We start from the raw sequence: 23529 nt of genomic DNA, 5'->3' as shown, positions 1-23529 counted from the left end.
TCCGCATCATCCTTCCCCTGTATTTCTTCTCTCCTCTCCTCCTCTTCTCTTCTCCTGCTCCTCCTCCTCCACACCCTCCTCCTGTCCTCTCCTCTTCCTCCTCTTTTTCTCCTCTCCTCTCCTCTCCTCTCCTCTCCTCTCCTCTCCTCTCCTCTCCTCTCCTCTCCTCTCCTCTCCTCTCCTCTCCTCTCCTCTTCCTCCTTCTCCCCTTCCTCTTCCTCATGTCCTCCTTCTTTCATCTTCCTCCTCTTCTCTCCTCTCCTGCCCCTCCTCCTCCTCTCTTCCTCCTCCTCTCCTCCTCTCCTCCTTTTCAACTAGTGTTACATTACATGCCTCAATGACGTCAGACAGTGTTATCCAAGTGCTTTGAAATGTGAATGTCCCATATATGTGAGATCTTAGAAGGCTTAGCTTACATGTCTGTTCTATGTTTGTTTTTTTAATATAAAACATGCAACATTTCTGTTGTCTAAATGTTAACCACCCATAGAAGTCAGATTTTGCAATAATCTTCTATGAATCTTGTTTGTGTATTTGCTGCCATATGTATTACTGACAAGTTCCAGGTACAACAGATAAGAATCTCGTTAAATTCTTCTATATCTTTTCCATGTGGGGAAGTGGTGATGCAGCCAGTCAAGATGCTCTCAATGGTGCAGCTGTAGAACCTTTTAGGGATCTGAGGGCCAAATCTTTTCAGCCTCCTGAGGGGGAAGAGCTGATTACATTTTTACTGTTTCATATTCAAGCTTCAAGGTGAAGTTAATCTTTTTTTCTTCTTTCCTCTAAAAGGAATCTACCTTCAGTATCTATGTAAACACAATAATGACAAACAGCCAGACCACATCCACAAATACTGCAAAAGACATCATGCAGTTTACTAACGCAGTAACTCGAGGACCCCACCTTGAGGACTGTTTATGCATTTACATAAACACACGCAGGTGTCTATGTACTGGAAAAATCAAGAAGAGCTCTCTTTAAGATTCTCTCAGTAGGAAACTGGGCAGAGGAGTCTGTCCTTGGCTTCTGTTTTTCTGAGTGAATGAGTGCCTTAGAGGCGCGTGTGTGTGTGTGTGTGTGTGTGTGGTGTGTGTGTGTGTGTGTGTGTGTGTGTGTGTGTGTGTGTGTGTGTGTGTGTGTGTGTGTGTGTGTGATCATGAAAAGAGTATGAGGTTTGTGGGTATTGATTTTGACACTGAATTACATGTGTAGGGTTGGTATGATTTCATGTATGGTGTCTGTGATTAACTGGTAGACTTAAGGGTTTCCTCTTTACTCTGAATGGAATGGCTGTTCTCCTTTCCATGACACACAGACGCGCGTGGCACGGCACAAACACATGCAGCCCTTAGGTGCTTTCTTTGGTTCCACAGGAGAGGTACCAGCCCTAGTCAGGAAACATCTCAGCCTCGGTTTGAAAACAGGGGAAACATTCGCCTCACACACAGACACACTCTTTCCTTCACACATACGTAGATCCTGTCACTTGCCTGGTATCCAGACTGGTGCTGTATATGGAAATTGGACTTGGATGCTATCCATCTTAATTGTAATGCTTTTTTCTGACTTTAAATTGTCCTTTTTGTCCCATCCCCCCCACACTATTCTAAGAACTCTACCTCCCCCCAACACTGTGTCTGGATCTGGGACAAGGTGGGACACTGGGATTGTACGTGTTTCCACGGTGATGGAGATTTCACAGAGCTTTAGCCTCTGAATATTCATGAGGCCTGGGGCTGGGGGGAGGAGCTGGCTGGGAGTGTGTCTGGAAAGCAGATTGGGTCGAGGGGGAAGGGGAAGGTTTAGGTAAAACACAGATTTAGGGGATCAAGAATGGTCTCCGAGGTGGTGTGTGTGTGCGTCTGGGATGTGGCACAAAGGAGTGAGGAAACCAAAAGAGTATCTCACCATCCTCACTAGAACTCCAAGGAACAGATGACAAAGCGAGTGAAGCAATTGATTCTGAGTCTGTTTATTGTCAGTTACATCAACAGTAATGAAAGTAAATCACATAAACTAATTTTCCAACCATTTTTAAACACAAGTACTCATTACAAACGCATTAAAAGTAGCATAGATTTGATTGTTAAGGCGGTGATGTAAAATACAACTAGGATTCTGTTATATTGAGGCAACAAGGTTACTGGTATTTCAGGGCGGACTGGTCTACAAAGCGACACCCTGAGTACCTGGTTTCCAAAGTGTACTAAAACACACTCATATTCATAGCAGCAATAGCCTGCTATTCACCTTCATCCACTCACCTCTCTCATACACACTCCCTTTCTCCCAGTCTATCACACTCTCTCTCTCACATTCTACCTCTGCTCCTCTCACTCCAGTCCACCACACAGTAAGTGCTTTATTGTTAGGCAGAAGATGATTACTTCAATCAATGTTTAACTGTGCAATTAACATCCATTTAGTTTAATATGTTGAACACACCCAGAAAACATCTCTGACTGGACTCTTGGACACTCTCTCTCACCCAATGAATAAATTACTCCCGTCACTGAGACTCAGTTTATTGGCTGGTGGATATGTCAACTTTTTTCAATCTCCATTGGTTGGCAGGTTGTTAGTGGTGAGTGACTGTCACACTGCGGTGGGTGGGCTCTCTCACAGATTGGTCCTATCCCCTTGCACCAGACGGCCCCTTACAGCCCAGGTATCCTATAACACACGCAACAGACTGTTTTAGACACAGCACACTGTTACACACAGTTTATTAACAATGTGTTTGGTGTATACTGAATCACTCCTGCAGAGATGTGATGTACCTAAAATGTGACGTCATCGACAGCATATTTCCTTGCTGTGATCTCGCACACCTCCTGCCCTATGTTCTCCTGGGTGGTTCCCCTCACGTCAATGTAGTAGCAGTTAGCTCTGGCATAGTGGCAGGAGATGGCCTACACCCACACACACACACACAAAACACACACTTCCATGATTTAGGGATCCTAGAATGGTTAGGTATATATGGCTTCCAGAGTGTTTTTCAGCGGTGAGTGTGTTACCTTGCGGAAGCCCTGCGTTTGGTTCATTTCAGATCCGTGGAGCAATAGAGTGTAGAAGAACACTGTGTCTCCTTTCTCCATATCCAGGTGCACCCTGGGATGATTGGGGTCGTAGTCACGGACACTGTGGTACATTTTATTGATCCCGCCCTGAGGAAGAGGAAAGGGAAGTGACGTCACAAGATCTAGTGGGGGTAGTCATGCTTGCTGAGGATGCAGCTGTGTGTGTACTACCTCCCACTCTGGGTAGTCGTGTTCTTTGAGGGTGCCATGGTGAGAACCAGGAAGGACCATGAGAGAGACGTTCTGGCGGTGAACCTTCTCCATGGTGGTCCAGGAACACACAATACGGTCCGCCGGACAGAATGGAAAATAATGCAGGTCCTGGTGCATGGAGTGACGAGATGCCTTATTACCTGAGATAGATCACACACACAAATAAACATACATTAAATAGACAGGCTCCCTGTTTTCACTCTCTAGAAGGTGTGTGTCTATGCGTCTTTCTGGATAAGGGTCAGTGTTAGGGGTTGAGGGTCAGGGGTTAGAGGTTAGACCTATGTCTGGGGGCTTGTTGATCAGCATGGTGTGCATGGCCATGATGTTGGACCAGCGAAACACTCGACATAATAGTGCTCAGATGGTGCCGGAAGAAATGGCAGCAGTTTTACAGGCGCCTAACCAATTGTGCTATTATGTGTTTTTTTTCGTGCTATTTGTAACTTATTTTGTACATAATGTTTCTGCCACCGTATCTTATGGCAAAAAGAGCTTCTGGATATCAGGACAGCGATCACTCACCTTGGATTAGCCAATGATTTTTTCTTCAAAAAGCAGGATGCACAGGATGTACTTCAGACACCCGACATGGCCAACATCCCTGTCATTGGCAGGAGAAAGAGACGCAGGTATAGAGGACACAGGGCGGGGTGCCTTGTAAGGATCCGCCGACGGTGAGTGGGAAATCTGCCTTTACCATCAATATTACTTTCCAACGTACAATCATTGGACAATAAATTAGAGGAGGTACGATCACGAATATCCTACCAACGGGACATCAAAAACTGTAATATCTTATGTTTCACTGAATCGTGGCTGAGTGATGACATGGATAACATTCAGCTGCACCGGCTAGATAGAACAGCACGGTAAGACGAAGGGGTGCAGTCTGTGTATATTTGTAAACAACAGCTGGTGCACGAAATTTAAGGAAGTCTCTAGATTTTACTCGCCTGAAGTAGAGTATCTCATGATAAGCTGTAGACCACACTATTTGCCAAGAGAGTTTTCATCTATATTTTTTGTGGATGTTTATTTACCACCACTAAGTGCATCGATGAAGTCATCCCCACAGTGACTGTACGTACATACCCCAACCGGAAGTCATGGATTACAGGCAACATTCTCACTGAGCTAAAGGGTAGAGCTCCTGCCTTCAAGGAGCGGAACTCTAACCCAGACACTCATAAGACATCCTGCTACGCCCTCCGACAAACCATCAAACAGGCAAAGCGCCAATACAGGACTAAAATTTAACCGGCTCCGACGCTCGTCGGATGTGGCAGGGCCTGCAAACTATTACAGACTACAAAGGGAAGCACAGCTGCGAGCTGCCCAGTGACACGAGCCTACCAGACGAGCTAAATCACTTCTATGCTCGCATCGAGGCAAGCAACACTGAGGCTTGCATGAGAGCATCAGCTGTTCTGGGCGACTGTGTGATCACGCTCTCCGTAGCCGATGTCAGTGAGACCTTTAAACAGGTCAACATTCACAAGGCCGCTGGGCCAGACGGATTACCTGGACGGGTGCTCCAGGCATGTGCTGACCAACTGGCAAGTGTCTTCACTGACATTTTCAACATGTCACTGATTGAGGCTGTAATACCAACATGTTTCAAGCAAACCACCATAGTCCCTGTGCCCAAGAACACTAAGGTAACCTGCCTAAATGACTACAGACCCATAGCACTCACGTCTGTAGCCATGAAGTGCTGTGAAAGGCTGGTCATGGCTCACATTAACACCATTATCCCAGAAACCCTAGACCCACTCCAATTTGCATACCACTCAAATAGATCCACAGATGATACAATCTCTATTGCACTCCACACTGCCCTTTCCCACCTGGACAAAAGGAACACCTATGCGAGAATGCTATGCATTGACTACAGCTCAGCATTCAACACCATAGTGCCCTCAAAGCTCATCAATAAGCTAAGGATCCTGGGACTAAACACCTCCCTTTGCAACTTATCCTGGACTTCCTGACAGGCCACCCCCAGGTGGTAAGGGCAGGTAACAACACATCTGTCACGCTGATCCTCAACACTAGAGCCACTCAAGGGTGCGTGTACAGTCCACTCCTGTACTCCCTGTTTACCCATGACTGCATGGCCAGGCACGGCTCCAACACCATCATTAAGTTTGCAGATGACACGACTGATCACTGACAACGAGACAGCCTATAGGGATGAGGTCAGAGACCTGGCAGGGTGGTGCCAGAAAAACAACTTATCCCTCAACGTAACTAAGACTAAGGAGATGATTGTGGACTACAGGAAAAGGAGGACCGAGCACACCCCCATTCTCATCAACAGGGCTGTATTGGAGCAGGTTGAGAGCTTCAAGTTCCTTGGCGTCCACATCACCAACAAGCTGGAATGGTACAAACACACCAAGACAGTCGTGAAGAGGGCACGACAAAGCCTATTCCCCTTCAGGAGACTGAAAAGATTTGGCATGGGTCCTCAGATCCTCAAAAGGTTCTACAGCTGCAACATCGAGAGCATCCTGACCGGTTGCATCACTGCCTGGTACGGCAACTGCTTAGCCTTCGACTGCAAGGCACAACAGAGGATAGTGCGTACGGCACCGAACATCACTGGGGCTAAGCTGCCTGCCATCCAGGACCTCTATACCAGGCGGTGTCAGAGGAAGGCCCTCAAAATTGTCAAAGACTCCAGCCACCTCAGTCATAGACTGTTCTCTCTGCTACCACATGGCAAGAGGTACCGGAGCGTCAAGTCTAGGACCAAAAGGCTTCTCAACATCTTTTACCCCCAAGCCATAAGACTCCTGAACAGCTAATCAAATGGCTACCCGGACTACGCATTGTGTCCCGCCAACCCCTCTTTTACCCTGCTGCTACTTTCTGTTTATCATCTTTGCAAAGTCACTTTAACTAATCCTACATGTACATATTACCTCAAATAGCCCGACTAACAGGTGCACCCGCACATTGACTCTGTACAGGTACCACCTGTATATAGCCTCGCTACCGTAATTTTTTTTACTGTTTTTATTATCTATTGTTTACCTAATACCTCTTTTTTTTAACTTAAAAACTGCACTGTTGGTTAAGGGCTTGTATTCTGAGCACGTGACAAATAAACTTTGATTTGAATTCAGGATCTGAGAAAGACAAGTGAAATAAAAAAAAACTGGAGCGAGAGAGAGAGAGAATGCGTCTGTGTCAGCCTGATCACTAGAAATAGACTTCGGACGTTTGAAAAGGTCCCAAGAACATGTATGCCTTCCTCGGCGCTCACCAAGAAAAATAAAAACGATTGCCCGGCACAAACTTGTGATGCTCGGAGACAAAGGGCGCTGCTCAGACCACTACTCTACAGCAGTTCCCAATTTTCTAGCAAGCCGCAATGAATAATTAATTCATCAAAAATAGATGTTTATCCACAAGACGTCGAATTTCAAAGGGAAACTATGAGATCTTGATGCAGTCCGCGTGCGTGGGTCTATGTGTGTGTGTGTCCATGCAGTGTGTGTACCTGAGGCATGCTACAGTAGCGGAATAACTCAGGCTCTTCCTGGAAGTCCTGCAGCTTGGAGATGGCCTTCTGGTCAGGGATGAACTCTGACTTGGCGATGGACACGTCCCTCATCACCACCAGCCCCGGGACCTGCACCTCCCGACGGAATATCCGCTCAAACGCCGCCCTGCCACACACACACACACACACACACAAACTCAGTCCTTGTTCAGTGTAGCATCACTAATTAAGCCCAGCTGGTAAAGCCATGTGTCTCTGGTACAGAGGAGCAGTGTTCTAGTGTTTTGCCGGTGAACCATGCTGCATGTGGGGCCAAAGACAGGGGACATATTGAAGCGCTGGTGGAGACAAGTGAAGTGATCTTCAGGCATTTTTCTCTTCTGTGGTCTTTCTACTTTTATCATTGAGCATTCTACATTAGACACCTGTTTTTTGTTTATCTAGTGTTATCCTTTCAGTCACATCTGAGACCTTTTGTCACGCTCGTCAAAATGAGTAGACCAAGGCGCAGCGTACTTAGAGTTCCACATGTTTAATAAATAAGAAACTCACCAAAAACAATACAGAAGAAAACAAAACGTGCCGTTCTGGGCTGCTCACAGGCAGCTACACAAAAACAAGATCCCACAACTAAAAGTGGACAAAAGGGCTGCCTAAGTATGATTCCCAATCAGAGACAACGATAGACAGCTGCCTCTGATTAGGAACCATACTCGGCTCAACACAAAGAAATAGACAAACTAGATTGCCCACCCCACATCACACTCTGACCTAACCAAACTAGAGGAAAATAAACGTCTCTCTAAGGTCAGGGCGTGACACCTTTTCTGTTGTCTCTCTCATGGTGTTGTGGTCTTACCTGAATCTGTCAATGTGCTCCCCATACACCAGGCCCTTGATAAGGAGGAAGCCATCCTCCTCATAGGAGATTCTCTGTTCAGTGCTCAGCAGATCATTGTCAAAGAAGTACCTGGATACAGCAAGTGAATGACAGTGTGATAAACGCTTATTAGACTCATGTGTTTAGATACAGAGTGATGGTAACTCAAAGATGAATGAACTACTGAGAGGATCTCAGCATTGTGTAATGTGCACAGTAAGTAGGGCAAGGGTCAGTACCTGTACTTTTAGACTGTCCTAATATAAGGCCATTGACATAGTCAAAAACAGGCCAAATAGGAGATTGATGTGCCACTTACTGTACCTCACTGCCTGTAGTTGATAGAAGGCAACGTTTTGGCCAGAGGTAGATGCTTGCTTTATGCAATGAATTAAGGCCATATATGAATTATTTCTTATAACAAAATTGTTATTTGTAGCTATTACACATTTATGTAAGCTATGTTATACCGTTAATTATAACAACAAATTAACTTGTGAATACCTATAGCCTAATAGTTAGAATATACACGCGGGCCTTTTACGCATTCATAGGCTATAAGATAGTGTAGTCTTATATGGATAAATAAACACATTTACAGAAAATAAACACATTTTGCAATGTTATAGTTCCACTCTCAATGTTCAGTTTGCTCTGAAAAAGCCTGACAATTACAGTAAAACAGTTGAAAAGGATACAACAAAAGAAGATGGTCAATCTAGATGATTCACCATCACTTTCAGTCTGTCTGCTGCTCGAGACATTTTGCAAGAATATATGTTTTTTCTGTATTCCTTTCGATGCACAGACAGTCATATGCCCACTGTTATGTAGACCTATGCTGCTGGTGTAGGCTACTCTCCAACTAGGTCAAAGTTCACAAGTGAGAATGTCACGCCCTGATCTGTTGCACCTGTCTTTGTGCTTGTCTCCACCCCCCTCCAGGTGTCACCCATCTTCCCCATTATCCCCTGTGTATTTATACCTGTGTTCTCAGTTTGTCTGTTGCCAGTTTGTTTCGTTCGTAGAACCTTCTAGCGTTTCCCCTTGCTCCTGTCTTGGTTCCTGTTTTCTAGTTTTTCCCGGTTTTGACCCTTCTTCCTGCCCTGAGCCTGCCTGCCGTCCTGTACCTTTGCCCCACTACTCTGAATTACTGACCTCTGCCTGACCTGAGCCTGCCTGCCGTCCTGTACCTTTGCCCCTGTTGTTGTAATAAACATTGTTACTTCGACACAGTCTGCATCTGGGTCTTACCTTAAACATGATAGAGAAGGACATTGACACATGCGCGCACACACACACTTTGTTTTACTTTTCTTGTGGGGTAAAAACAATTGAGTCCCATTCAATATGCTATTTTCCCTTACATCTAACCCTTATCTTAACCCTAAAACCCCTAAACCTAACCCTAATTGTAACCCATTTGGTCCCCACAAGGATAGTAAAACCAAACACAAAAAACACACACTATTAATGGAAGCTTCCCCTCATTTCAGCCTGGCCTCAGAGCTCATTTCAGTCATGGTCAACAACAACAACAAACAAGCAAACAAATAATTGGACACAAAACACTAAATACCACTCCTCAATCCCGTCCGATGGCAACCATCCGCATATGCCCACAAGACATGAGAGAATAAAAGAAAACAGAGCATCTTTGTGACAAACGTACAAAACATGCAAGAGATATAGCCTAATAACTGAATGAACTATTAGGAGACAGAGATCAACAGATATAGCCTAATAACTGAATGAACTATTAGGAGACAGAGATCAACAGAGATAGCCTAATAACTGAATGAACTATTAGGAGACAGAGATCAACAGATATAGCCTAATAACTGAATGAACTATTAGGAGACAGAGATCAACAGATATAGCCTAATAACTGAATGAACTATTAGGAGACAGAGATCAACAGAGATAGCCTAATAACTGAATGAACTATTAGGAGACAGAGATCAACAGATATAGCCTAATAACTGAATGAACTATTAGGAGACAGAGATCAACAGATATAGCCTAATAACTGAATGAACTATTAGGAGACAGAGATCAACAGATATAGCCTAATAACTGAATGAACTATTAGGAGACAGAGATCAACAGATATAGCCTAATAACTGAATGAACTATTAGGAGACATAGATAAACTCAACTTCGATTCCCATGGGGGGCCAGTACAAAACAAAAACAATGTGTGAAATGAAATGTATGCATTCACTACTGTAAGTCGCTTTGGATAAGAGTGTCTGCTAAATGACTAAAAATGTAAATCAACTGATGCAGACTCATATGAGAATTAGATCCCTAAGTTCCCTTCCTAAGTAGATCAATCCATGCATACTTCCAAAATCAAAGGACCCAATCCAATTCTAAGAGTTAATAAATTAATAGCAGGATGGAAAAAGTACACAATTTCCATACTTGAATGAAAGTAAAGATACCTTAATAGAAAATGTCCCCCAGTGAAATACTACTTGAGTAAAAGTATTTTGTTTTAAATATACTTAAGTATCAAAAGTAAAAGTATAAATAATTTCAAATTACTTATATTAATCGAACCAGATTGCAACATTTTCTTGTATTTTTAATGTATGGATAGCCAAGGGCACACCAACACTCAGACATAATTTACAGATGAAGCATGTGTGTTCAGTCCGCCAGATCAGAGGCAATAAGGATGACCAGGGATGTTTTCTTAATTAGTGCGTGAAAACAGACAATTTGACTGTCCTGCTAAGCATTCAAAATGTAACGAATACTTTTGGGTGTCAGGGAAAATGTATGGAGTAAAACGTGTATTATTTTCTTTAGGAATGTAGTGAAGTAAACGTAGTCAAAAATATAAAAAGCAAAGTAAAGTAAAGTACAGATACCCCCCAAAAGTACTCAAAAGTACTTTTGTGAGAAGTACTTTTGAGTACAAAAAAGTTACTAAGTAGTTTGCACCACTGATTAATAGGCCTAGTTGTCAGGGAATGTCGGCTAAGATGATCTGTGTAGTAAACCTACTGCAGGAGGCGCTACAAAACTACTCATTGAATGAAGGGCCATATTGGTGCTACTGGTATGCGGCCACCAATAGCATTCAGTTCATTTCCCCCGTCTCTCTCCGTGTCAGCACCAGCATAGGCGGAGGCGTCAGAATGTGGGCAGCCACAGTTTGCACCTCTACCGGTTCATCCACGGACACAATCCGTTCTCACTCCCCATAAGCTCCCTTCTCGTCATAGAAGTGAGCTTTCGGGAATCTGGTCTGTAATTTGTATCATTTGAACTTTGAAAACGGTGTTCATGTGAGAACATTCTGTGCGGAATAATGTGAGCAAGAGAAAAAGCAAGACGTATACGAACTGTTTTTACGGGTGGGTGGAAAGACGGGCATCCGGCCTCGGAGGAAGCGCCTATCGAGGTGTGGAAGTCAGGTAGAAACAACGTCCATCGTTTTTGGTAAGTAGCCAAATGTTGTTGCTTCGTGTAGGTTTACAAGCACACTATCCATCAGAATGGCTACTGCAATGCCGCTTTGAAATGACTAGATACAATGTTGTCAGCGCGCAATGTTGCGTCGCCACAAGGGTCTGGTTGAGTTGACCAACTATTTTGCTCGCTTGTCAAAATAGGACTAGCTACCGGACACCTACTAATATGAGTTGTATTAACACAATTACATGTGTGGTTTAAACACCTTAGTGAGTGGTTACAATGGGCAATACCATTGCTGTTTATTTGCCTTCAGCCTATAGGCTAACTTGCGCACCATTTGATTTTCAACACCATGTTGTCAATACCTTTTAGGCTATCACCCAGGAAAATCTGAAGCATGTAACGTTACATACAGTAGGTTATATTGAAAGTGCTGAGTAGAGTATAAATTGTGTAAATAGTCAATGCTTTGAGCCATTCCAGTTAGATGCATGTCATCACTTTTTATACACAGATTCCTTTCACTGTTACACTGGCTTCGTTTGTTTTTGCCCAATGTTATGATGTTTTGCTGTAGCTGTATCTGAACCGTTAAAATAACAATGTATTATAGGCTTTACGGTCCATAACAGGTGTCGCACATTGTAAGTTTGTGTCAAATGTGCATATATGAAACTGATTGGCTACTGTGTACAATGTTATCAATGAATGTAAGGTTGTTAGGCCAATAAGTTACAATTCACCGCATATAGATGTCTGAACTAGGGTTACTGTAAGTGTGTAATAGTGATGATGAGGAATTGGTTCCTTGGACCACAGTAATACCTGGCACACTCTAATCTCAGTGTAGCAGCATTTAGCTGTGACTGCCTCTCAGGGAAACAATATCATGGTATAATTGGTGGAAATGGATCAGATTTCCCTCTGAAAACCATGCCACAAAGATACCAGGCAAGCAGACTGGCATAGGATAAATCTCCCATTAATGTCATACCTTGTTAGTGTAGTTGGAAGAGGCCAACAATAGAGAAGAATTGAGGTAACACATTATGTCCATCTTTCCTATCCTATTGGCAGTTCCGAATTTTGACGTGTGTGTGTGTGTGTGTGTGTGTGTGGTTGTGATGATGCTCGTCTCATTGGAGCCGTGTCATTTCACCTCTGACCCCTGTGATGTTTTTCCAGTGGTGGTGTAGCCTACATGTCTGTTTGGAACAGCCCTTTACTATGCTTCTGGAGCCAATATGGCCCTGGGCTGAAACATGCACCCTCCCCTCCATCTATCCTCCCCAGTACTGCATGTGTCCAGAGTGTGTTTTTCATCCACCGTAGGTATGTCTGTGTGTGTCAAATCTGAGTAGTTGTAAGTTAGTTCTTGGCCAGGGGTATGTGTGTACATGTACTCAGGTTAGACCTAGCAGTTCCCTGCAGCTAGAATGACCCAGATCAGGGGTATGTAGCCAGGTGGTTCTATCTGTGTGAAACCAATCCCTCATGACAGGCTAATTATACTGGCCCAAACCCTCATTTTTCTGTCCCAACTCTCTCTAATCTCTCTCTAGTGCTACAGTGTAACCCTGCTTGATAACACCATGCCACGATAGCCTTGATATTGATCAGTCTCAGTGCTGGGAGGTGAAGTGCATGGAAGGATAACAGAGAAAGAATCATATTATATACAGTTGTGATAGTGTACTGGTGCTCTGTGACTTTCCTCTGTCGTGACTCATCAAAGGGCTCACACTCATCCTCTCAGGTCCAATTGGATATGATCGTGTTGATTATTCATGGTAGTTGCACAGAATATTGTGCTGTACAGTCTGTCTTTTGCCAGCCCCCTCTTTCTCTCGCTCTGTCTCTCTCGCTCTGTCTCTCTCGCTCTGTCTCTCTCGCTCTGTCTCTCTCGCTCTGTCTCTCTCGCTCTCTCTCTCTCTCGTTTGTCTCTGTGTGTTTGTGTCAACTCCCCTTTCTTGTCCTTTGACACCAGACTCACCATCCTCTCTCTCCCTCTGTCTTTGGAAAGGTTCCTCTGTGAGTGTTCTTGTCACGGGACCCTCTGCCTACTATAGCCACAGTGTCTGTCTGTCCGACAAATGTTCAATCAATATGTCTGTCTGCCTTCACATGCAAATCAGCAGATAAAGTCTGAGGGAGGAGAGATGAGAGGAGAGGGGATGAAAAATAGAGGACATGGTCCAGCACTGGTGGAAAAAGTACTCAATTGTCATAGTTGAGTTAAAGTAAAGATACCTTTAATAGAAAATGATTCAAGTGAAGTTACCCAGTAAAATAATACTGGAGTTAAAGTCTAAAAGTATTTGGTTTTAAATATACTTAAGTATCAAAAGTAAAAGTACGAATAATAAAAAAAAATCCTTATATTAAGCAAACCAGACGGCACGATTGATTTATTTTTTTATTTACGGATAGCCAGGGTCACACTCCAACACTCAGACATCATTTAAAAACAAAGAATTTGTGTTTAGTTAGTCTGCCAGATCAGAGGCAGTCGGGATGTCCAGGGATGTTCTCCTGATAAGTGTGCGAATTGGACCATTTCCTGTCCTGCTAAGTATTCAAAATGTAACGAGTACTTTTGGGTGTCAGGGAAAATGTATGGAGTAAAAAGTACCGCATTTTCTTTAGGAATGTAGTAAAGTAAAAGTTGTCAAACCCCCCCCCAAAAAACTACTTAAGTAGTACTTTTTAAAGTATTTTTTACTTAAGTACTTTACACCACTGGGGTCCAGACTATTCTCCCTATATGAACGTGTTAAATCTGGTGGGTTGGGGGGTGGTGATAACAGAGTAATGCCCACAATGACAGTACACACATTCACAGTGCAGATGTGCTAAAGTACGCAGTATGCTCATAAAGTTCCTGTCTGCTATGGGAGGGGGATATCTCACTCTGACAGGCTTACAGAGGATCATCCTAGGTTAGAACACACTGTTGCCATTGACAACAGAACCAGGCGCTATCTCTGTCTCGATTTCTGTCCGTCCCAACTTACGAGATTTCTCTCTCTCTCGCTTTCACTATCACATCAGGTTTTAATCTTGTGTTCTGTTACCGTGTCTTGAGAGAGCTCATTGATTCGGGACGAGAGATGCAGCACACACACCGTGCCCCACAGCCTGACCGTGCCCCACAGCCTGACCGTGCCCCACAGCCTGACCGTGCCCCACAGCCTGACCGTGCCCCACAGCCTGACCATGCCCATCACCAAAGACATCGCCAACACCGTACTGAGGGATGAACACCTGCGTGTTTATATGTGCGCGCGGGGCGAGAGAGCAAGATATACGTTTTCCACGACTTTGTTCCTCTTTAGTCCTTGTGTGAATGTTCATGTGTGTGCCGGTGAGGCGTGCACCTCCCTACTCCTGCTCCTAGGATTATGTGTGGAGGAAGAGATGGATTGGGAAGGCAGGCTAATTCACACAGCCCTCTGCCTCCCCCTCTCCCCTCCGTCTGGTCAGCCAAGGGTTAAACTGTTTGCCTGGACGTGTGGAATGTGACATCAGATTATCAATAGGGGCAATCAGATGCTTTTCCTCAGTTCCTGATTCCTGAGAGGAGGACAGAGAAGAGAGGGAGGAGGAGGAGTGGATGCTGACGAAGCCCCCCCCCCCCCCGTTTATTTATCATCTGATGCCATGTGTCTTCCGGACATGGTCCGTTGTCATTGGGTGTATTTTGGGTCGTTTTAGCAATTGGGTTTTTTCGGGGCAGTCTAATTGGAGGCTTGATAATGAGTATAATTATTGCAGCCTGAGTGCGCCTCACTCCCACACAGACACATTTAAAGAGTCTTAGAACAGAGGTCAAGGAATGTACAGGCGGCTATAGAACTGGCCAGAGAACAGCATTCTGTAAGATGGAATACACCGAGGTGTTACTTCTAACATTTTATCAATGCTATTCGCCCAATTTCATAGTCATGTGTATTGTCTAACCTGCACATGACTAAGTATTGACAATACACCATTAAAGTGTAGTGGAGCTCATTTGATGGGTGACCACGCCTGAAACCTAATGACTTATTGGCTATCTCCACTTACGTAGCAGCTGCCTGTGTCCGACCCCTGCTGTGTGTGTGTGTGTGTGACAACAGTTGCCCAGCTCTTTTTCCCAGGCCTGCTTTACAACATGGATGACTGAATCAGCACAACTAGCGAGGGGAGGCGGAGGGACAGACAGATATGCACACGTGCTGATTATGGAAGCTATGTCAGCCATGTCAGGAATGTGGAAGAGGGGTGGGCTTGGGTGTTTGTTCGTATGGTGGGGATCATCTGGTTCTTTCTCTGTGTTCACAGTTTTAAAGGGAGACTGAGGAAGTTGTGGTGTGGACAGCTCGACTGTAAAAGACTTTCAGTATCGTTGATTAGCGGTATGATCTGATGACTAGTCATGGTATTTTTAACGATCTTGTCAGCGGTCGCCGCTGTCTCGTTGTCTGGTGTACTGCTCTCCTAACGATTAGACTTTCAAGGTGTGTTAGACATCCTCGGCCTGCTATGGCGACAGAGCTTCCTTCCTGCTGTTCTATGGAGAGCGTTGCGATCATATATACAGTAATCAGCCATTTTATATCAGCCTGCGATGTGTGTGTGAGTATATGTAGGGCAACAGTACAATACCAGTCTATTGTTATCTGGCTGTGATGTCATTTTACATGAATTGACTCTAGTCCAGAGCCATGTACTGGTGGGAATGGGACCACGACTTCTGAGAGATACACTTTCTGTCCCCTGAAGAGTTTGATGGAGGAAAGCTGGGGGGGGGGGGGGGGGGGGGGTTCTGTAGACTATCCTAATGCCCTCCTGTTGTTGCCTGAAGAGGGGCATTGTGGGAACTGGAGCTGCCCTTTTGGAAGGAGCCCAGGGTCTGATTTAACACCACTCCGGTACCATGCACAGACCAGCACTGTGTGTGTGCACTCACACATTCTGTCTTTGTCCTCTCTTTTTTTCCCTCCCTCCCTCCCTCCCTCCGTCACAGCCGTACCCTCCCTCCCTCCATCCCCCTGGGGAGACTGTCCCATCATGCGTTGCCCTGTGGGGGTTGGGACATTGGCTTGTAATCTGGAGATTAGAGGGTGGCATTGTCCGAGCAGCAGACAGACGGATTATTCACACCCACACACCACACACACACACACACGAACATTAGCACTCGTACACTAAGCACACCACAAATACTGTACAGACACATACACACTTCACATACTGTACTCATTATACACACTCATAGGGAAATTCCCCGAAGTAGACACGCACAACAGCACAGAGCGACTGTCACGTCAGTGTTTCCTGTCTGCCATGTTGAAATAGTCATGGAGCTGTGATCTCCACACAGCGAACTCTATACGCCGACACACAGAGCAACATGAGTTCAGCTACCATAACAGAACAAACCCTACCTTGGGAGGTAACTTCACATAGTGGGGGACTAGCACACTGTTCTGACAGGCACATTGTTCACATTCCCTCACAGACCCTCATATCCCAACCAGCACAGTGACAGCACAGTGACAGCACAGTGACAGCACAGTGACAGCAGAGTACAGTGCCTGTTACCTCTGGTTCAGCTAACAGTGTGGAGCGCTGGAGCTTAAGGAAGTCATGGGAACCTTGTTAGCAAACTGCCAAGAGGCTGAAGGAAATCAATCTAGCCGAAGGTAAAGTTACATCACAGAAAGGGTTTGTTCTGGTATGGTACAGTAGCTGAACTCCTGTTGTGCGTGTGTGTGTCGGACGCTGTATGTTGGTGCTGATAGTCTCAGGACTCTTTTGGAGGGTCTTGGGTGGTAGGCTGTGTGTGTGTGTTGAAGATGACGCTTGTGTGCAGATAAACGATTAACCTGGTGAAGGCTTGGTTGTCTTGACTGCAAGTGGGGTTAAAGTGGTATTGGGAGGAGGTAGTGAGCTAAAGGGAAACATGGCTGAGAGGCAGGGGATACTCTTGAATGGCTTCCTATCCTAGTCTCATTTCCTAGCCGTTCTGCCTTCACAGCCAAATCAGAGGAGATAATGGAGAGGGAAGGAGACTGGCTGAAACTGTTGAGAAGCCTGAGCTGGAGGCAGGAGGGTGGGATGTTTCTCTTCCTGACTTCCTAACCCTCACTCTGGTGACGAGGAGGAATGTCACACCAGGAGCGACCCGGACAAAGACAGGAAGCACCGCTGGCTGGTCCAGTGGGAACAGAACTGGGACTGTGGGACACAACAACCACCTGGCCTGGGTGTCTCCGGGACGATCCCCAGGGGCACCTGGTGGGCACACCTGTTCTCTAGGGCTTTATGGTTTAGAGGTGGGGCCTGGGACGGGTCGTGGGAAAGGGGAGGTTCAACAGGAAAAGCGAGAGATCAGGGAAAGGATAACAGTGGGCAGAAAAGACGGTGAAGTGATAAACCATTGAAGGGTGCAAGGATGAAATAATTGATCTGTTCTTTGTTGTTGGAATACACTTCCAGATAACTTAGGCATTTTACTGCTTTAATGTTCACATCCATCTTGCGTGTGAGTGTGTGTTTGTGTGTGTCCCTCCTATCTCTGTCCTGTGGGAATGGGAACTATTCCAGCTGTTCCTTGCGAAGAGGAAGCCCGTGTTTTGGGACACACTCGCACGTTCCCTGTTGTGCTCCTCTGGCTGGCTGTCCTGAGTCGTCCGGAAGCAGCTCGTTAGACCTCGTTAGTGTGGTATGGCTTTAAAGGAGAAGAAGAACTAAATGGCAAGATGTGTAACTAAGGCTGAGAGGGCTGGTGGGAGGAAGGTGCTACAGGAAGAGAGGATGGATGGGCTGACTGACAGTTATTGACTTGACTGTCAGACTACAGGGGGTTCAATAACTGCACCGGTGTGGCCTTCTGCTCCTCGCTCACACCGAGGGAGACGACGAAGCACAGAGTCTTTTTATCTTCTCAAAGGGTCGTCGTGTGAGACTGAGACGTTGAAAAAGCTGGTTAAAGGATAGCGGTCTAGGCAACCCTGAAGGGTTGTGTTTAACTGGCTCAGAGCGTGTGTGTTTAGGGGTGAGGTCTGGGTCCTGTTGGAGTCTGTCCCGTTCATCTCTCCATTTGACACGGGGATAGTGTATAGCCTCGTCCGTACTCATCCTCTTATCTCCCTCACACGCACGCGCAGTGCTTTTTCTCCCTTTCCAGACCCCCTTGCTGCACACTGATGACACTGTAGTGTCTGCGCCAATTCAAGCCGTGTGTGTGTGTGTGTGTGTGTGTCATGCCACGCCACTCACTATGGGGCTATGATATCTAATTTTCCTGCTTTATTCTGTGGGTTGTTTGTATTTTTATCAGAGAGACTCTAGCTCTGATTGGTGATGGTTTTTCCTCAATAAAGTAGCTATGACTGAGATATGAGGTTGTCTCACCTAATCACAGTAGCAGATGAGTGCACCAACTGTAAATCGCCCTGGATAAGAGCGTCTGCTAAATGACTAAAATGTCAACTGTAAAGAGGGAGGGAGCACGTGCCTGTGTGCTGTTTATGCTTGTCTGTGTATAATGGCAGGCCTGTCCTCTGTAGAACACACTGTGTATTCAGCTGTGAGAGTCTGCAGTACCCAGTCCTAAAAATAACCCCCCTTACTGCCCCTCTCCTTCTCTTCTCCTCCCTCCCCCCTTTCACCCATCCCCTCTCTCCTTCGCTATTCCTATCTCCCCATTCTTATCTCCTCTCTCTCTCTCTCTGCCCTCCTTCTGTCCTTCTCTACAGGATCCGATCGCTCCTCTCTCTCTGTCTCATTGCCTTGGCTTCCACGCTCACACCGAAGGAGATTTTCCAGCATTTGGGACATAGGTATTTCTGTCTCTGTTTGCCCAAGTACCTCTAATGTACACTCACTCACTCACTCTCTCAGACACTCACATGTCCATTACCCGTTAGCGCTGTTATTTCAGCTCATCCCTCCAGGGTCAGTCACGCTGAAACTCCTTTTAGCTCCTTACACTGAGAGGTGTGTGTGTGCGAGCTGGAGTGTTGGGCTGGGCTCAGTTCCAGTCAACCAGTGTGATGGATGTCTAGCCGCAGCATTTTGTGCTAACACATCCCATTACATCACTGTGAATGGTTGCCCCCCTGGCAGCACTGGTTTATGGTTATTGGCTGCAGCAGTCATTTACCTCTCAGCCGGTTGGCCCGTGTTGGTTTTGGGAGTTCAGAGGTCACAGGTTGTCATAGTGATATGCCCGACCTCTCATCCCGGAGTCTGGCTGCAGGTCAAAAGATCAGAGGCGAGGCAGTGTTATGTCTCTAATGGCAGTGTTCCATTCTTTATGTTACTACCTCATCTGTGTGTTTGGGTAGGATAGCTGAGATACGACTGACTTTTGTTAAGGGGAGGGGTTGTGTGTGTGTGTGTGTGTGTGTGTGTGTGTGTGTGTGTGTGTGTGTGTGTGTAGGATAAGGCAAGGTTAGGGGTGTGGAGGGGCAGTGATGAGAGAGGGAAGGGATTTGATTAATGCTTCGGGCCTAACCGGATTAGCGTTGATTGTATTCGATTTGGAACTGAGCTGCCTCCAGAGCGGTGTACTATAGAGCATAATCAATGAGTTAGCCAGCAAAGTTGGCTCAACACAAGTGACAGTTTAAGCACCTGGAGTAATGAGTAGGATTCTGTGTTTTCACATGCAAAAGTGATTGCTTTTGATAAAAAATGCTTTATCTGCTTTCTCAATGAACACTAGTTTGAGAATTCGGACATATGTTTTATGGAAAATATGTATGTTTCTAAACAATGTATCATGCTGCCTTGTTGACATGACGGAGCGGGGCAGATTACTGATTGATTTGAGAAAGCCCCCCCCCCCCCCCGGCTCACATCACGGGCCATAGCCCGGTGCACTGCGGTTCAACTTAAATGGAACTTCCTCAGGGTCCAGGAAGGGGGTGTAATGCTGTGTTCGGGAGTGCTCGGAAGTATATTGTAGTCCGCATGTCTTTAATCCCATTCATTTGACGACAGTGGTGGTTTTGGTTAGTAAGGCACACCTGCAACCCCTCTGGCACTGGTGTGTGTGTGTGCGTGCGTACTGTGGGTTCACTGCTGTACCACCTTTTCTCTTACACAGGTGTGTTTGTGTGGTGGCCTACAGGAGGCTGTGAGTGTCTGTGATCTTTATATCATAGGCGTGATGCTAGCTAGCCCAGGGCTAGGCCTGTAGCTATAGCTCATTACTCACCTCCATGTACACAGCAGACACAGAACAGGTAGGGCTGGGCTTTATGGCCTAAAAATCAGATCTCCATTTTTATGACATTTTTTTTCCTCTGAATAAGCTTTGCTGCACAATTTTAAAGGTCAATACACCACATTTCAAACAGTCAGCAATAATGTAATGAATTCAGGGCTTGTAAAATTATACATTGTCAAGAAAAAGTATGTGGACCTTTTTGAATTGCCTGGATGTCTGCATAAATTGGTCATCAAATTTGATTTGATTTTCCATCTAAGTCACAACAATAGACAAACAGTCTGCTTAAACTAATAACGCATACATTATTGTATTTTTCTTGTCTATATTGAATACATAATTTAAACATGCACCAGTGTAGGATGGAAAACGTATGTGAACCCCTAGGCTAATGACTTCTCCAAAAGCTAATTGGAGTCAGGAGTCAGCTAACCTGGAGTCCAATCAATGAGACGACATTGGAGATGTTGGTTAGAGCTGCCTTGCCTTGAACAAAAGAGACCTAAGATTAAGAATTGTTGACTTGCATAAAGCTGGAAAGGGTTAAAGTAGCTCTAAAAGCCTTGATGCTCATCAGTCCACGGTAAGACAAATTGTCTATAAATGGAGAAAGTTCAGCACTGTTGCTACTCTCCCTAGAAGTGGCCGTCCTGCAACGATGACTGCAAGAGCACAGTGCAGAATGCTCAATGAGGTTAAGAAGAATCTTAGTGTCAGCTAAAGACTTACAGAAATCTCTGGAACATGGTAACATCTCTGTTGACGAGTCTACGATATGTAAAACACTAAACAAGAATGGTGTTCATGGGTGGACATCATGGAAGAAGCCACTGCTGTCCAAAAAAAACATTGCTGCATGTCTGAAGTTTGCAAAAGTGCACCTGGATGTTCCACAGTGCTACTAGCGAAATATTTTGTGGACAGATGAAAGTTGTGTTGTTTGGAAGGAAGGAACACACAACACTAAAGAGCTGGGCGATGTGGCCAAAATCTCATCCCGATCATAGGTCGTTTCATATCCCGATAACGATACATATCACGATATAGCACATTTTCTGTAAATTCAATGAATAAATCATTTATATAAAATGACCACATGTAAAGGCCTATTTCCTATTACTTTTTGAATTATACTCAACAAATAAAAGGTACTTAATCAAATATGAGTATTTATTTTACTTAGAACCTCTGCAAATTTTCAATTAAGCATGTAACAAAATATAAATGTGTAAAATCTAAAAAGGTAAATAGAAAACACTTCAACAATAGTTGCAAACAAAATAAATATAGGCCTAAAATATATAAACTCAGCCAAAAAAAAGAAAAGTCCCTTTCAGGAGCCTGTCTTTCAAAGATATTTCATAAAAATCCAAATAACTTCACAGATCTTCATTGTAAAGGGTTTAAACACGGTTTCCCATGCTTGTTCAATGAACCATAAACAATTTAATGAACATGCACCTGTGGAATGGTCGTTAAGACACTAACAGATTACAGACGGTAGGCAATTAAGGTCATTTATGAAAACTTAGGACTCTAAAGAGGCCTTTCTACTGACTCTGAAAAACACCAAAAGAAAGATGCCCAGGGTCCCTGCTCATCTGCGTAAACGTGCCTTAGGCATGCTGCAAGGAGGCATGAGGACTCCAGATGTGGCCAGGGCAATAAATTGCAATGTCTGTACTGTGAGACGCCTAAGACAGCGCTACAGGACGGACAGCTGATCGTCCTCGCAGTGGCAGACCACGTGTAACAACACCTGCACAGGATCGGTACATCCGACCATCACACCTGCGGGACAGGTAGAGGATGCCAACAACTGCCCGAATTACACCAAGAACGCACAATCCCTCCATCAGTGCTCAGACTGTCCGCAATAGGCTGAGAGAGGCTGGACTGAGGGCTTGTAGGCCTGTTGTAAGGCAGGTCCTCACCAGACATCACCGGCAACAACGTTGCCTATGGGCACAAACCCACTGTCGCTGGACCAGACAGGACTGGCAAAAAGTTCTCTTCACTGACGAGTCGCGGTTTTGTCTCACTAGGGGTGATGGTCAGATTCGCGTTTATCGTCGAGGAATGAGCGTTACACCGTGGCGTGTACTCTGGAGCGGGATCGTGGTGGAGGGTCCGTCATGGTCTGTTGCAGTGTGTCATAGCATCATTGGACTGAGCTTGTTGTCATTGTAGGCAGGCAATGTCAACGCTGTGCATTACAGGGAAGACATCCTCCTCCCTCATGTGGTACCCTTCCTGCAGGCTCATCCTGACATGACCCTCCAGCATGACAATGCCACCAGCCATACTGCTCGTTCTGTGAGTGATTTCCTGCAGGACAGGAATGTCAGTGTTCTGCCACGGCCAGCGAACAACCCGAATCTCAATCCCATTGAGCGCATCTGGGACCTGTTGGATCGGAGGATGAGGGCTAGGGCCATTCCCCCCCAGAAATGTCTGGGAACTTGCAGGTGCCTTGGTGGAAGAGTGGGGTAACATCTTACAGCAAGATCTGGCAAATCTGGTGCAGTCCATGAGGAGATTTGCAATTGGTACCTTGGGTCGAGTGTTGGCACCAACTCACGAAACCCCCGTTTCTCAACCGTGTAAATTGGGGCCATGTCTTTGCAGATGTAAGTTGTAACGGGATTCTTTGCCTTATGGTGTACCGCGGGAAAAAGTCTCTAGCAACATCTGAGTAGGGTTTGTTTTGGGCACTGGACTGTACTTTTTTGAGTTTCATCCGTAGAATCTCCCCGTACTGTTTCACATGATTCTTGCATAGGTGGTAAAAGAGGTTAGTGGTGTTTGAGCCTGTTGTCGGGACCGGCCTGCGGCATATTTTTTTGCAGTGGATGTTTTTTTGGTCCGTTTTTTTGGTCCGTGTCAGAATTTTCCTACCCAAACCACATCCATGCGACTGAAGTTGCCCCTTTTTTTAGGTACGAGCTCCATGTTTCCATGCTCTGTGTCACGTTCACTCTCTTCCATGTTTGTTTGTGTTGCAAATTTCCTTCCAACTAATGAGAATAAGTTGCTAACTGCTTTATATAAATGTGTATTTCTATGCTCATTGCGTAAAAAGACACCTAGCGCAAAAGTCTGTGGCTAAAAAGCTCCTAGCGGTACATGGTACCACAATACCACACGAGGCAGAAACTGAGCGTACGTTTCCCATAACATGTTC

At 45.3% G+C, this 23529-nt stretch overlaps 1 protein-coding gene and 1 pseudogene across 3 annotated transcripts in view; one reads left to right on the top strand and one right to left on the bottom strand.

The window, feature by feature from the left end:
* Positions 1–1979: 1979 nt before the first annotated feature.
* On the bottom strand, positions 1980–7833 carry LOC106609331 (phytanoyl-CoA dioxygenase, peroxisomal-like; annotated as a pseudogene). The gene is made up of 7 exons (XR_014392817.1): positions 7673–7833; positions 6811–6979; positions 3581–3658; positions 3258–3439; positions 3024–3173; positions 2784–2915; positions 1980–2676 (listed from the first exon to the last, which is right to left on the bottom strand). The product of XR_014392817.1 is annotated as a phytanoyl-CoA dioxygenase, peroxisomal-like (transcript).
* Positions 7834–10787: 2954 nt separating this feature from the next.
* The window catches only part of LOC106609285 (cyclin-dependent kinase 17), a 38821-nt gene continuing 26079 nt past the window's right edge, over positions 10788–23529 (top strand). Inside the window, exons 1-2 of one of the 2 annotated variants that reach the window (XM_014207919.3) lie at positions 10788–11146; positions 18868–18951. The gene's annotated coding sequence lies outside the window, so the exon portion shown is untranslated. The remainder of the gene's footprint in view (positions 11147–18867; positions 18952–23529) is intronic. The other variant, XM_014207920.3, reaches the window with a different exon arrangement.

Source organism: Salmo salar, chromosome 07, assembly GCF_965601325.2.
Source record: "Salmo salar chromosome 07, fSalSal1, whole genome shotgun sequence".
In the NCBI taxonomy this organism is placed as follows: domain Eukaryota; kingdom Metazoa; phylum Chordata; class Actinopteri; order Salmoniformes; family Salmonidae; genus Salmo; species Salmo salar.
Note: the sequence above shows the minus strand (reverse complement) of the source record. Positions and strands in the feature narration are given on the sequence as shown.